General features: G+C 35.1%; 1 protein-coding gene across 10 annotated transcripts in view; it reads right to left on the bottom strand.

Annotated features, from left to right (window-relative positions):
- The window catches only part of tp53i11b (tumor protein p53 inducible protein 11b), a 56,220-nt gene that overhangs the window by 19,200 nt on the left and 22,936 nt on the right, over window positions 1-14,084 (bottom strand). For 3 of the 10 annotated variants that reach the window (XM_082182640.1, XM_082182645.1, XM_082182646.1), the window contains exon 2: window positions 1,555-1,701. The exons of 3 other annotated variants lie outside the window; for them this stretch is intronic. The gene's annotated coding sequence lies outside the window, so the exon portion shown is untranslated. Of the gene's footprint in view, window positions 1-1,554; window positions 1,702-4,207; window positions 4,300-14,084 lie in introns of all 10 variants that reach the window. 4 more of the 10 variants (XM_082182642.1, XM_082182644.1, XM_082182648.1 and 1 more) reach the window with 2 other exon arrangements.

Genomic DNA, 14,084 nt, shown 5'->3' with positions numbered 1-14,084 from the left:
CAATACGGTAATCAAACAATAACTGTGACATGCAATATCTTTGACGAAAAAAGGACGAGACTAAAATGTAATAAAAATAAAAAAGTTTTCCAAAATCTGTCTTTATATTTGCCGAAAAAAAAGAGGAGACATAATATTACAGACTGCTGAACAAGCCTCTACTACTATGTTTGCCGTTTCCAGATCTCAATAGTTTAAATCCCAATTGGTTACCATTGACTTCCCAAATTCTCACTGACATTTCTCAAAATACCTTCTTTTATATTCCAAAGAACAAAGAAAGGTCTAAAAAAAGACAGGAGGGAGAGTAAATGATGATATAATTTTCATTTTTGAGAGAACTATTCTTTTTATACCCATTTAAATCCCAATAATCACATGGCATTATTTATGTAGATGTAATTGCAGTGTAAATATATCTGAATACCAATTATATGCAACTTCTGAAAAAAATAAAATAATAAAAATCATGGCTATTGTAGCCTAAAAGTTTGTGTAATAAATTCTATGTTGAATAAAAAAAAATAAAAAAAAATCTAAAGCCGCTTGTAATGTATATTTGGGGCTTTTCTCATTTAACACAATAATGACTTTAAATTATCTTCTGGAGGTAATTTCTCAGGCAAATTTGATGTGCGATTAATTAAGATGAATTAGTCGACACATCATGTAATTAATTTTGTGTGTATGATAGTGACAGTGAATCTCTATAAGGCAAAGGATTACTCAAGGGAATTAATTGTATTTTCCTCTCAAAAAGGCAGTAAAAAGACGTCACGTCAGAGAATATCAGTTTTGACAAGCTCTTTAGTTCCTGCTGCACGTTTGTGGTCAATTCGGGGTCAGCACTTCTATAAGAGAACGTGGATATGAACGTCCTGACATGAGGACACAATGCAACTTTATATCCCGCAATTGTGGATTTATTTCCCATGTCTGCAATGTAATTTCCAGTTATTTGGACATCACTTTTCACATTTGTGACCCTGGACAACAAAACCAGTCACATGGGTCAATTTTCTGACATAGAGATTTATACATCTGAATAAATAAGCTTTCCATTGATGTATGGTTTGTTAGGATATGACAATATTTGGCCGAGATACAACTACTTTAAAATCTGGAATCTGAGGCTGCAAAAAATTAAAACATTGAGAAAATCTCCTTTAAAGTTGTCCATTTATCAAGTTGTGCTGCTTTCACTCACAAAAATAAATGTTTTATATATTTACGGTAGGAAATTTACAAAATATCTTAATGGAACATGATATTTACTTAATATCCTAATGATTTTTGGCATTATATTTTTTATTTATAATTTTGACCCATACAAAGTTTTGTTGGCTATTGCCACAAATATAACCGTGCGACTTATGACTGGTTTTGTGATCCAGGTTCACATTTGTGATATGCGAGACCTTTGTTCCCCAGTGATGTTGTTTTTGTAGAGAAAGGACATTTGAATGTCAGATGTAGACATGACTATAGCATGCACTGCTTGTTCTGCAGGAACATTATATCTCAGGTGACTTTCAGTGTGTGTACTCCAGTCACCTGCTCTCGTGTACTGGACAGCAGAGGTACAGGCGGCGAGTGCTCCCCCAGCAGAGGGAGAGAGGAGTTCCGTGTCACAATCGATTAGGAAAAGGATGAAATGTGTCTGAGGTACCAGCACGACTGAGCCTGAAGGTGTTCAGGAAGCTGCAAGAGCAAAAGTACAGTCATCACCAGTGTGTTCTTCAGACAGCAAGATGTAGAAGCACATAAAATAAAAGCAAAGCAGTATTCATTTCAGTACTAATGAAGATGTCATTCGACCAGTAGATAAAAAAAAAAAAAAATGGAATTAAATCATAGATGAATGCATTGATGAATTAATAAATCAGCCACTGCAACACATTGCAATCATTTTCGGTCACTCGGTCCAAGACTGATGAAACCTTCCAAAACCAAAAGATGAAACTTAATCAATCATAGATACACAGGCTACTAATTTAAAGATAGAACATGTAATTTAAATGCTGTGAATAATAAAGTTATGAATAATATAATAATGAATAATAAAGGTATCCATTTGAACTGCACTGTTTAAAACTGTACACACACAGAATTTACAATATACAGTAAATAACTTAAATATATAATTAATATTAGCTAAATATTGTTCGGTATCAGTAACATTTTTTTTTTTTTTTAAAGAAAGTAATACTTTTATTCAGCAAGGATGCATTAAATTGATCAAAAAATAAAGTAAATTTTTTTTTTTCAATAATTTTCTATTCAAGAAAATATAGTTCAGTTGAATTTTAAAAAATGGTTCCACAAAAATATTAAGCGGAAACTGTTTTCAAAATAGAATGATTAGAACGATTTCTGAAGGATCATGTTACAACAATTCTTAATGGTTCATTGAACAAACACGAAAAACATACAGCTTTGCGTATTATCAAGCAAAAATATTGGCATCTGCATTTAAAAAAAAACACACATCAGCTGATCATCACAGGAAAACAATGAATGGATTAATTGCTTTACGGAGCGATTCAGCCTGTGTGTGAATTTAACATCACAGATAAAAGGCAGGCAATGGGCCAAGCTGCCTTCAATCAATGTACAGCAAATCACATAAACGAGCAAGGCGATGCCATTCAAATGCGTCGTTCCAATGCGTTTCTTGACATGAGGCTGCTGGAGTGATGCTGATACAGTTGCCTAGCAACCCCTCAGATTGCGCATTTGGCACCCTCCCTCATTATCGAAAGTATATATTCTGTGACAAGGCTCTGTTCATCTTGACAACTCACCCCATTGTTATTCTTCTGGCGGTCAAATCAAGCCTTTGACGCAAGTTAAAGATCTCGCGGCCGTGTGCGAGTTTTAGCGTCTGGCTTTGTCAGGTTAAAGGCTCCATGTGGTGCTGAATTATTAAAGTGTGGCTACTGTATATAGAATTCTGAAGGTAATGACAGATGGAAAGATGAAGCAAAGGCTTCATTGTTCATTTAAAAAAAATAATCTAGACACACTGGGAAGACTTCAGCATTTGGTGGTGAGCATATAAAGGAGGAATTAAATATTAATGGATTTGCTAAGCAGCAACACACTGCAACTGCAGGAAAAAGAGACAAGTATGTGCTTGTGTGAGTGAATGAAAGATATTTAGCTGCAGGACAAAAGCCCACCAGAGCATTTCTCCTCAGCATCAGTACGTTGGGGATATTAAACATGTATACAATATGACAGTGAGGATGATCATGATAGCATGTGACCTGAATGGAACTTTATAACTTCAATCACGTCATGCACAACTTCATCAATAATCTAGGATAACTCATGTTATAAATACATCATTTTACTTAATATTAGAACTGCCAGTTAAGCCGAATGAATGAAACAAGAAAGCAATCATCATTAGCATTAATTAGCCCTCTGTTGCTACATAAAATTGCTTGTGTGAGGTAAACAATAATACACAGCCCTTGCATCTTATAAATATCTAATACAATAAAATGAGTGCCAGGCTATTTCTCATTCAGTCATGTGCATCTCTGGACATACAAATGATCACAATTATTAATTACTTCATACACACACATTATGTCATTTTCTTTATGGTTTTGTACAAAAATATTAAATATATACAAATGCTAAAAGCAATTTTAAGCCAAAAAAAATGACTAAATTGGTGCCAGAGCCAAAAAAAATTAAAGTGGGGTAAAATAAATAAATGATCAAATAATTGAATAAACATACAAATAAATAAATAAATGAATGAATGAATGAATGAATGAATATGCAAATGAAAAAAATAAATAAATAACGTAATTAATTAATAATACGGCCCCATTTTATATTAAGTGGCTTTAAGTACTATGTGCTTGCATCGAAAAGTAGGTATAATGTACTTACTGTGTCCATGTTGTATTGTAAAACACTTTTGCTGCTATTGAGGTGTGATGTGGGTAAGGTTAGGGACAGGTGTGGTGGTATGGGAAGGTTTAAGGGTGGGTTAAGGTGTAAGGGAAGGGTCAACAGTGAAATTATGGATGTAATTACATAAATTAATTACAGCTGTAATTACATGCAGGTATTTTTAATGTAAAAACATGTATGTACACAATAAGTCCATTGTATCAAATGATTAATTTCAATGTTAGTACATAGTAGTTAAAGCCACTTAATATAAAGTGGGACCAATAATACTTACAGCTGGTATTAACGTGTCTCCTGAGTCCACTTGTAACTGGATTTCACTTTAGGTATTTTACCACTTGCAAAATGGGCTTTCAATAAAACGTCCTGTACAGTAGAAAGGCAGAAAAATAAATAAATCAGAGGTGCTAACTGACTACAGAAAACAGAGAAAAAAACCTGTCGTCTACCTTTTGCCAAATAGGTAGGAAAACTTCAACACCCATAATGCACTGGGAATGTTGGCAAAGGTTATTTTCGTAAACGAAAACTGAAATAAGACAAACTACTGGTCAATTTTTTTTTTCTCAAACTAAAATAACATTTATTTTACTTTGTTTTTTAATGTAAACGCGCTACACGGACATGTTGCACTTTTTCAGCGTCTCGCGCATGACACTAGTTAAAATAAGTTCAACTTTAAAAAGACACGTCTCGAGACTTTTTCCCTCATTCCACTGCTTTTCAAAGCAAAAACACTTTCTGTGTGAACCAGCCCTAAGTAGCAGAAATGGCCATCATGTCTAGACCTTATTTGCAAATACAGCTGCACGTTAATTCCAGGTAAGATAACCATCTAAAAAATGTAATAATAAACAAGATACCACACATATTAGACAGGATACCACACTGAGCAGAAAACGGAAAAAAACATATGGCATGTCTAGCCCACAAATGGACGTACATTTTCAGAGTAGAAGTCAACTGAGTATATGATATTAAAAAATACAATATATAAAACGCATAAATTGATCAATACAAGAATAATATCTTTGAAAGGATTAATCATAGAAATAACCATAAAAGAATAATCTGAATAATCGTACACATTTTTTTTTTCTTATACAAGTTTAACAAGATTCCATCTATAATATGAATGATTTTTTAAATATTTTTTACTTTTATACTTTTAAGCTGCATTTGTTTGGTTCTTTGTTCAGTCTCAAACAATTATTTTATTGTTATTATTATTAAGTTTGCACAAGAGCTAACTGTAAACTGCAAACAATAAACTTTGCTGAAATTAAATGTCTAACTGGAAGTGTTCGGTTAACTCTGCTAAACTATAATTACTAAAACTGAAACTAAATATATAAAAAAACTAAATAGAAATATGTTCACAAAATAAAAACTAAACTAAAACTATTAATGAAAACGAAATTTATAGGAAATTTGAAAATGATATTAAAATGAAAACTAATTTAAAAATGCAAACCTATAATAACCTTGTGACAAGATGCCAAGGCAGAGTCAAATACCACCTTGCTTTAGTAGGAAATACTTCTTAGCAAACTTTTAGTCATAATGCTGTTGACTTGTATTGTTCCCGGGTGCAAGAATTCAAAGAGTAAATGTTTAGCGGGATTGTTACTTTTAGTTTCCAGTGAAGGATCCAGCAAACAATGCTGGATAAAGTATGCTGGATTAGGCAGTGGATAAAGGCTGTAAAGAATCAGAAATACAGAGAGAATGCTGCGAAATCTGAAAACCTCTGTGTTTGTAGAAACCGCCCGAAGCAAAAGCTCAAGCCATAGTGTTTAATTTTTAACATTATGCTGTTTAAAGAGTAGACATAGTACAATACACTTTTCAGTAATAAAACTACCCATACTGTTCTGTTAAGTCCCCCGTGAACCGGAAGTTGCAAACGACTTTTCTCCAGTGTTGTGACGTATTTCCAAGTGAAAGGGAATATTGAACAGAGGGCAGGGTTTTACTCTAGCGCTCCTCCTCTCCATCTCCATCATAGCAGACTAACGGTTTGAGGGTTTGAGGCGAGTGGTTAAGCGTTTTCAACCCAAGCCGTCAAACTGACGTCATCAGAAAAGGAACGCCATTCCAGACCGGAAGTAACTTTTCAGATTTTGATTAAAGATTACCAAGGCAAACAATTATTTTCTGTGTATTAACTTGCACGGATGAACTGTTCACCACAAGACTAGTAATATGCGCTAACAAAGTAAATAGGGTCAATTTTGATTTCATGTCGACTTTAATAACCCTCTGTTGATCCGACTGTCTGTGGGCGGGGACACAAATATTCAGAAGTATAATATGTAGTTTTCACGAAAGCCCTGGGACAAATTAACGTGAATTTCTCGGTAACAAGGAGAACGAGTAAACATTGTTCATTTAAATATACCACCAACATTGTTACAATACAAAGCGGGTTGAAAATCTGCGACACTTTAATACATCACTGCTAGGGATGCCAAACAAATATTATTGAAAATAAATAAATAAATAAATAAAAGACTAAAACCTGTATATAAAATATAAAACTTAGCTGAAAAATAAATGCATAATTAATTTATTATATCTATAGACTAGCAAGGCAACCTTTGTTAGAAAACCCATTAATCATGTTCAAGAAGCAAAGTGACTACATCAGTCTCAAAGCGTGCTCATCCGTAGGATCTGTGGCTTACTGACTTTGCATTCGATTATCATCCATCTTCAGAGTAGAATCTGAACTCTTAATAAGTACACACCTCAAATAAAGACTGTGCAGAGGCTGAATGGCATTCGTCACCCACGACAACATCTTAATTAAAAAGTCTTTTATCAAAGCACCGTCTAAATGCATTTTATACACAATATAATTGAAATTCACGCATTTTAACAAACAGCTACAACCCGATGAACGGTTGCTGGTCCATTAGTCCTAAACACTGGGACAAAGCATGATGCTTTTATTTCCTGAAAGCATCTGTCAGACATAGACGTGCCTCTGATTTGGGTGTTCATTCTTGCAAATGCATCTCTCTCATTGCTCAGTGAGATCATGCTCTCCATTAACATTACAGCTGAAATTATTTTAGACTAAGATTACAAGGCCATGGTCTACACTAACACACTTTCTTAAAAAAAAAAAAAAAAAAAAACATTTATCCCCATTGACGACCATTCAAAAATTAGGAGTGAATTTTGGCACAAATATATAAAATATATATATTTTTTTTTTTTTGTGCCTAATTGTTTAGTGCTAAAATAACTTTAGTTTTTTTAAGTAAAAAAAATTTTTTACAAATAAAACTAAATGGCATTTCAGTACAAATTCATCGTTCGCTTGGCAATGTGGCTGATACTAGCAATACAATTTCAATGTGTGATTTTAAATGCGTTTCTATTAATATTTGGCAACGTGCCTCACAATTAAACGTAATGTTATTTTGGAAGAAATTCATCTTTCACTTGGTAATATGGCTGATATTCCCATTAATCAGGGTTACACATTTCCTATTTTTCTAAATTCCATACTTATCCAGATTCAAATATCCAAACCTATGATCTGTATATTTTTATGCACATATTTAACATAAATGGATCATACAACATTATTTTCAGCATTATGTTTGGTATATACAGTCATATGTAAATATTTTTATTTTCTCTGGGGTTTTTTTCATTGGTGTTCTTGAAGTGATAGCATGCGCTGAAACGGAAGAGGGGCAATAGTCTGGAACCACAAATATTTTTCCATACTTGGTTTTCTTTTTTCCATATGCCTCTGGTCATTCAATGTAAAATCTGGTTTTAGAAGCAAAACCAGTTGAGAACCATCATCAGATTACACCCAGAGTCCATTGGGTTGCTACAATAATTGCTGGCATCATGTCATCCTCTTGACAAAGTCAGGGGGTTTGTGAGAAAAGGGCAAATAAGCTGCAGGCTAAAAGGAACAGGCCTCTAATTGACAGCCTGTGACAACATGACAAAAACAAAGCAAGGAATCTCCTCCTAAAGCTAACCAGCTGCTGGACGAGCACAAGCCGGCACAGAAGTTATTAAACCCGGTAACACACAAATGTCAAACCGATAGCAGCTTTTCAGTTCATTTACTTCTCTGGAGACCCGCACATGACATGTGGACAAAAATATATATACCAAGAATACGTTCACTCGTTTTAGTTCAAGCGTGGCCACGAATTATGAATTTGCTCCCACGATTGTTTAATTAATTCCCTTATTTTAGTAATTTGTGGCCATGTTGAACTAATTCATTCCCTCCTGAATTAATTATTCCTTCATTCCCAATTAATTATTAGCACGTGGCCCAATTGAATAATTTGGCATGTTCTTTTTTGTTCTTCACTTACAGGTAAAAAGAAGTTTGGTATAACTGGTATAAATATGGGCTGTGAGTTTCCCTTCGATAACTAAATAAACACACAACAAAATGACAGTGGTGAGAAAACAACAGCAATTAAGAAAGCATCTGATCATAGCGACGTAGATACCGACCAAGGTGGGGTTGCACCAGTCGTTCGCAAGTTCTTACTTGAATTGGAACGTAAAGTCCACACTAGTGGCTTAATAACTACTAGTTAGTTTGTAACCAACTCTGTACTTTATACGGCTGCACTATTTGTTCTTAAGGCTAACGTAGCTAGTAGGTCGTAAGCTCTCTGTTAAAGGTGCTCTAAGCGATGTCACACATTTTTTAGGCCGAAATATTTTTTGTAACATACAGCAAACATCTCCTCACTATCCGCTAGCTGCCTGTCCCCTGAACACACTGTAAAAAAAACGCGGTCTCTGTAGACAGCCCAGGCTCCACAAACGACAACAAAAACAAACTGGCCCAGCCTGGACCACGAAACATAACAAACAGTGTTCCAGCCAATAACCGACAAGAATAATTTGGGGGTGGGGGTTGGGGGGTTAGTACGTGTGCACATGAAGGGGGGGATGGGGAGTGGAGGAGAGAGAAGCATGAAGAGGGAAGTTAGCTAGAGGAGAGATGTCCTAGACAACGACAACGACTAACGTTAAAATTTGATATTCTTGAGAATTTCGATATGGCCGACACACGACCAAAGAGACGACGTTCCGATGAACAAATAGCAAAAGAAGAGGGAAAAGGAGAAGGAACGCGCAAAGTCCCGAATTCATGACTGTTTCAGGAAGCACGGAAGAGAGGGGGAGGGGACGGGATGAGGAGGAGGGAGGGTCGAGCTAGCCTCAGTTTTGTTTGACAATACTTCGAACGTCAACAAGAAGTGACGTCACCCAACATCGCTTAGAGCACCTTTAAGTAATGCGTAGTCACATAAAATGACATATACCTTCAATGATCCAATAGCAGCGATCAAATACGTGAGAAGAGGTTGTTAAAATGCTGTGAATTTCAGTTTATCCTTCATTCCAGCTTCTTTTGCCTCATGTCACTAATGGTAAAAATAAGCTTCCATAAAATACAATACTACTCAATCATGAATAACAATATTTAAATTATATGCAAATAATACGGAGAAACTGTATTTGAAATTAATAAGGCTCAATAAATAAATACTGATACAGAAGAAAAAAAAATTACAAGAAATTACATTTATTTATTATGACTGATTTTCTTTTACATGCACAACACGGAGTGATGCACACAGAGACGACGAGTTTGTGTTGAAGAGCCGCAAACAAAGTAATTTATTCCCATAATGATCTCTCTCTTAAAATGTAAGCGAGTGTAATTGTAAGCATTATCACACAGGTCCAAATAACTGAAGTCTGTGGGGTGAAATAAGAGCTTATTGATGCAGTTCAGTCAGTCTGCTAGTTGATTACAACTATTACTGCTGTTCGGAGGCTTCCCAGAAATATTCAGTTTGTGTAGTTATGCTTCAACTAAGTTTAATGATGCAACGCAAAAATATTTAGTAGTGCAAGTTGTAATTTAGTGCCCAATTTACGTCAAACCTAGGCTGTAACTTACGCACAGCTGGTGCAACCGGCCCCAAAGCACACCGTCCAATTACATAATCGCCACGGACCGATGGTGGTTTACCAGCCGGAGCAAACTTTTCCGAGAAAGGTCACTTTTGCAAGCTGCTTTGAACTCCTGAAACTAACTTTTTTTTAGGCCTTCAGTTCACGGAAGAGCTCCTTGTATGGCTGCTGCTACACAAACTGAATTTCTCTCAGTAAAGCAAAAGATTTCTTACACATTCAAACTTAACGTCTGTTAAAGATAGACTGCAGGATGAAATGAAAATAAACATTTTGATCAAATACAAGTGGATTAAAATAACTAAAGAGGTGCTCGTTTACAATGCTGTAGAAAATGTAAAGCTGTGGACATTTATCAACTAATGGTTTTCAATGTATGCATTAATTTGACATGCAAAAGGCATGTTTTACTCCATGTTTACACAAGCGTGTCTCGGCTTGCACTGTATAAGCTTGCAGAGCAGTAAATGTTGCAGTGCAGCTGCCGAAGAGACCTCATTAAAACACACTCTATCATCTTCACAACACACCTGTTGCATCTCCATCTCTCTCTCTACACATCCATCTGGGATGTGCGTTACAAGTATTATCTGTGCATCAATCACTTATGGTTTTGTTTGTTATGGTTTGCTTGACTCCATGTTTATTTACATATTCATACTTTATATATAATGAATGATTGTACCGATAACTGATTCAGCAGTGAGGTCTCCTCTCTCAGGATTATATCTGTTGCCAATGTAAAATTTAAACCAGCTATTTTTAAGATTACAGACTTGTGGGTTTAAATATCTGTTGCACTCATTTTAAAGGTCAGTTTTTGTAAGGAAATCTCTGCCAAGAACAACAACATAAACGTTAGTAGAGACAGAATAAGGGGAAGGAGACAGACCACTTGTGGGAAAATGTATGGGAGAAAACAATGCTTAAATAGCATGATATATGAGAATATGGAGCTCATACTCGAGAAGAAGAAAAAGAAAAAAAAACACTTCATTTTTTCAACAACAAAAAAAACAAACTGAGCAAAAATAAGCAATTTGGTGCAGTTGCTAATCAGTGGTGTAGTCCTTATACAAAAAGTTGTTTACTATACAGCATTTGTTATACAATGTATAACGAAATAGTTGAAATTTAGCATGTATAATTGCAATTAAACTCTATATAATTATAATTAAAGGGGTCATGACATGGATTTTTTTATTATTTTAATATGTTCCTTGAGGTTTACTTATAATGTTAATAAAGTTTTTTGCACAAAAAGACTGTCATTTAGGCTGCACACAAAGCATTATGAAATCATTTTCTTACAGTGTCATTCAGCTACTGTCTGATTCAATAAAGTCGGCTGCTTCATCTTTCAGCAAAAGTTTCAACAAAACAAAATGCTCCGAACAAACGTAAACTGGACATTTAAACTGGAAGCATCAAAGCAAACGTTCTTTCACTTTTCCAATTGTCCTGTTGTCGTCAGACTCAAGCATGTGGAGTGTCAGAAACTGAACGTGCATCAGTATACTGTATCAGTGTAGACAGCATCTGGGATTATTGATGTGACGCTCACATCTAGTGTAGGCAAATGTCAGCCGTTAAGCGACTGAACGCCAGTGGGTGTGATGCTATGGTGTGATGATGTAAAACTATTTGTCGAGGTCTTGCTCTGTGGGCAGTCATATGCAAATGTATGTGCCTGTGTGACGTCACAGATCCCACAATATCAAACAGAGACGTTTTTGGAGCTTGATTAAATAAATGCTTCGTTTAAAATGAGGAGGATGTTTTAATGGTACAAGAACCTCTTACATGTCAAAAGTTCAAGGCAAATTTGATTTCTCATGTCATGACCCCTTTAAAACCCCTTTTATATGGGGCATATAAGGGGGTAATTTCCCCCAAATTAGCAGACTGCAGTAATAACATACAATTATTAGAGTGGTGGAACATATTTGCATAAGGCTACAATATATATTTAATTAAAGATATTAGTAAATTTTCTTGATTACTACTACAGAACTTCCAGTTTCAGCAATCACAGCTTTCATAATTAAGGAAGCATTCATTTTATAATTGGTATTTTCATTCACAGTAAAATGCACTAATATGGGTTGCACACCTAGTACACATTCGCAGTTTTAATGAATTATGTAATTGTCACAGCACTGATTTCACAGTCACTCGTACAGAGGCCATGAAAAAGACATCAGCAGTGATAAACTGAATGGCATTTCCTACATTTGCTGCATCAGGACAGTTGTGATGAGTTTTTCTATCTGTTTAAGCTTGAGGAGCTTTCCTGCACTTGTCTATTTACACCAATTCATGGTCTGTCACAGGAGCTTACTGTGAGTGACAGGCCAAAAAAGTGGAACGTTCTTGTTGATGCACCCAGCTGAGACATTGGCTCCCTCGGCAGAGCTCAGCAGTAAACATTACCTACATTTACACAGAAACACGACTGAGAGACTAAGTGCAAACTGCGTTGTGTTGGTGCACCTGTAAGACAAAGCATTTTACATGCAGAAAGTAAACTAATCAAATAATAAATGATGTCAAATTCAGATCAGTCATGCAACTGTATCAATTCCATCTTATTTGTAATTAAAAATGATGCGTCCAGCTTCTAGTGTCCTTTCGTTGAAAATCGCTCTGTTTTCTATGGTGCTGGATGTGGTTACATTCTTGTAGGCTCTGTTTGCATTCTCTTTGGGCAATTCGATCACAAGACCGTCTGACATTTACAGCGGATATTAAAGTGCATCTCAAATACATCTCCTGAGCCCACTTGTGATTGGATTTTACTGAGGAGAAAATCTTGTGACTACATGACTTTATACATCAGCAAATGACATGCAAACAAGCAAATAAATACATAAACAAATATAGCCGCAAGCGGCAGACGTCGGGGACCAAGCACCAATGACCCATGTAAATGATTAGTGATTCAACTGAAACGTATTATGTTGTGTTTTTTATAGCAAAGTCCATCTTGAATCTTCACTGAAAGTTAGGGTTTGATCAAAATATATGTGATTCATGTGTGGATTCATATTCAACATTTAAATTTAGATAAAAAACATGGACAGGAGGACCATTTCAAATAATGTGTTTATCTGAAGCATTTATCTCAAACGCCCTTCTCATTTTATAATTTATTTCTACGGTTTATGTATTGCCTTTTAACCTTATGCTTGCCGTTCAACACATAAGCGTTTACTTTATTATTCATACCACAACAAAAAATAAGTGTCTTTACTCTTCATAGAATTTGTATAATTGTATAACTTTGTATAATATATATTATTGTGAAGAAGACATAAAATTGTCTCTTCATTTTAAATGGACAGCAGTATTTTTAATGTGCTATTGTTGGGGCTTAAAGCAAGAATTCAGAAGAAACGAGAATTTTGATTCTGTCCCACGTGGTTGCAGAATTATTTGCTAAAATGTTAAGTTGCTTATTATAACGCCACCATGATGCCAATTTTCAGATAATTTGGAACATATATTCATTTTCACACAATGTACAAATATATAAATTTTTGTAATGGTAGGGCATTCAGATTTGATGTTATTAGCCGCTGAAATATGATTGGCTGCTGGCGGTTATGTTTTTTGAAGTATCCGAGTCATATTACAGCATATGTAAGAATGTTCACTAAAGAAGATGCAAACCAATTTTCAACTTAATGGATCTTTTGGTTAGTTTTAATAGTTTTTTAGTTGTAGCACCCCCCTTTAGGCAGAATTGTACTAAACTTGGTGTGCATCCTCATAATTTCCTGTTGTCTTAGTGTGTCACGTTTCGTTAAGCTTGGACATTGCATATCATATAGTTTACATCAACTATACATATAGTCCCCCTTACATATAGGACCCCCTTGAAAATGAGATGTTACATCTCAAAGGGCTATCCTTTCAATAAATTCAGATAAATTCAGATATAGTCACATTTTCATATCGCAATATCTCGATATAACAATGTAGCGTTACACCCCTATTTTCAGGGTTTATTGGTTACTGGTTCAACTTAGTCAAATAATATCAGTGAGCTTAACTGAACATGTGATGCTACTGCACCTGCTTCAGGAATGAAGGAAACAGTATTTTATTGTGAATTATTTGGTATTATGTAAATGTAGTAGCTGATTTTTGTTACATTTAGCATG

The sequence above is a fragment of the Leuciscus leuciscus genome (assembly GCF_965113295.1).
Source record: "Leuciscus leuciscus genome assembly, chromosome: 10".
Taxonomy (NCBI): domain Eukaryota; kingdom Metazoa; phylum Chordata; class Actinopteri; order Cypriniformes; family Leuciscidae; genus Leuciscus; species Leuciscus leuciscus.
Note: the sequence above shows the minus strand (reverse complement) of the source record. Positions and strands in the feature narration are given on the sequence as shown.